Source organism: Octopus bimaculoides, chromosome 2, assembly GCF_001194135.2.
Source record: "Octopus bimaculoides isolate UCB-OBI-ISO-001 chromosome 2, ASM119413v2, whole genome shotgun sequence".
Classification (NCBI taxonomy): domain Eukaryota; kingdom Metazoa; phylum Mollusca; class Cephalopoda; order Octopoda; family Octopodidae; genus Octopus; species Octopus bimaculoides.
In genome coordinates, this window is record NC_068982.1 from 144,963,551 (window position 1) to 144,966,357 (window position 2,807).

At 33.7% G+C, this 2,807-nt stretch overlaps 1 protein-coding gene across 1 annotated transcript in view; it reads right to left on the reverse strand.

Moving 5' to 3' along the window:
• The window catches only part of LOC106880286 (tachykinin-like peptides receptor 99D), a 234,156-nt gene that overhangs the window by 13,119 nt on the left and 218,230 nt on the right, over window positions 1–2,807 (reverse strand). The window lies entirely within an intron of this gene.

Sequence of the window (2,807 nt, forward strand, 5' to 3'; positions counted from 1 at the left end):
TTATGGAAAGAATGCTTCTCTACAATACTTTATTCACCGTATAATACAAAAGGACTTCCATTCTTCAATTATTGTTGTCGCCGTTGTTGTCGTCATTTTATTATTATTATTACTATTATTATTATTATTATTATTATTATTATTATTATTATTATTATTATTATTATTATTATTGGAATTTTCCTTTCTTACCTTTATTGTGTGATGTTTTCGAAATATATCGCTATCTTGGAAATGTTTCCCCGAAAGCACGTAATTTTATCTTTATCGAAAGTATTCTTTGATATGAACTTCATTAATAATAATAATAATAATAATAATAATAATAATAATAATAATAATAATAACAATAATAATAGTAATAATAACAATAATAATAATAAAAATATAGATTTCTTTTGAAATAAGCATCTCGAAAAGCTATAGTGCAGTATTTATATCGCACAGATTAGTAGGAAAATCCATATGCACCTTTTATAATCGAAAAATATTGAGACTAACTTTCTACTTTTCTTCCTCGTCATCATCATCATCATCATCATCATCATCATCATCATCATCATCATCATCATCACCATTATCGTCATCATCGTCATCGTCGTCGTCGTCGTCGTCGTCACCGTCATCATCGTCATCATCATCATTACTGTTGGCTGCAGCAGTACCAGCAACAATAACGACAGTAGCAATAACATTTTGCAGTGGCATTATCGTAAATTGAAAACTATCTGAAGTAGGGGACATTATTGAAAAAAGAGTTATTACATAGAAGTATGTGGAAATATCGCCATACTGGTTTTAATCGGCCTATACGCTACACACACACACACACACACACACACACACACACACACACACACACGCGCGCGCGCGCACACACACACACACACACTTATACATATATGTCTCTGTGTATGTATAATATATGTATACCGGCGCCCCCACCAACATGTACATACTAATGGACACATACATTCATATCTCGTTACTGACAATGTCTGTATGAAAGGCACAGAAACAGACTAGATGTGATAAGCGAATTAATGACTGTAGCTTCATTGTTTCAACAGTAGAAGTATTGATGTTATTCAGATAGTTAGCCTTGACGACGACAACGACGACGACGATGATGACACCATCGACGATGATGATAATGTTGATGATAATGATGGATAGGATAATAATGAAGATGACGATGACTACGATTTTCCAATGGCGTCGTTTTTATGACGTGAAACCATATTTTGAATGGAATACAAATTGCTCTATCGAATTTGCTCAAGGCACAGTCCTTGTGGCCGGATTCTTAGAAGTTTCAAATCTCAAGTCAATTCCAGATGAAGCCATTTTCACACGTGAACAGAAATTACAGCATTGGTCTTCTATTGCGGCAACAAAAACAACAACAATAGGTTTGATGAAGACGACGACTATGATGAGGATAATGATGATGATGACGATCACTTCGGTGATAAAGACGACGTTGGTGATAATACTTTTGTGTTGTAAAGGTGATGTGAGTGTTACTGATGGTAGTGGAGAATGGATGTCGAATGACGACAATGTGTGCGATTATGATGATAATTATGTTGACGTTATTGATGTTGTTGTTGTTGATGAAATGATAACATGCCGTAACATTATCATTGCCAATATTTGCTGCAATCTGTAAATGACGGCGGTGATCTGGCAAAATCGTTAGCATCTCGGGCAAAATGCTTAGCGACATTTTGTCCGACCTTACATTCTGAGTTCAAATGCCACCGGGGCTGACTTTGCTTTTCATCCTTTTGGGGTCGATAAAGTAAGTACCAGTTGAGGAATTGGTGGCCTTTTGCCAAAATTTGAACCCAATATTTACAGAAATCGTCATCGTTGTTGCTATTGTCTAGCTTCTGGTGAGCTCATGTCATGACCATTCTGCCTTTTGATTAGATACTGTGCGCCTTGAACCATATTATACGCTATATGGGGGTTAAGAGCGAAGGAGAAAATGGATTTTCCCGACATTCAGTTGGATGGTGGCAAGATCTTACTGCGTTTAAGTAAATACTTGTAGAAGTGGTGGTATTTATTAAATATTTCCGATCTAATTTTTAGAGATATTTCAGATTTATTTGTGGTATTTCTATAGGAGGCCCTTCTCTGATGTAAATAACTCATAACGATTCTTTTCATGCTCTGCATTTTGTGAATATACTGTTTGATACCTAAATCATGTTCTTTAAAACTCTAGTCATCATAACTGGACAGCTTTGTAGTATTTTTCTATTCCTCATTTCCGAAAGAAGAAATAACCTTTTATATATTTGAAAAATACAACACTTTTTAATCGCCCAGGGGTGTATATCACTCCAACAATATTATGAAACGAGTTCTGCTCCTTACAACATTTACCTCAAAATATTGCCTCAAAATTTGAGTATCATTAGCATATGTTTCACCGATATTTCAATAACAACTTTATTTTCTTGTCTAATGATTTCTTATATGACTTGCTAGTCATATAAGATCTCATGACAGTATTTATTAATTGAAGAGATGGCCTTCTTCTGTAAAGAAGTGGCAATCATCATATGATATCTATGTACACACACACATATATATATGTATACATACACACGTACAAATATATATATGTTTGTGTGTGTGTGTGTATTTATACATATATATGTATATATTTATATGTGCATATATATATATATGTATATATATATTTATGTATATATATATATATATATGTGTGTGTGTGTGTGTGTGTGTCAGTGTGTGTGTGTGTGTGTGTGTGTATATATATATATATATAT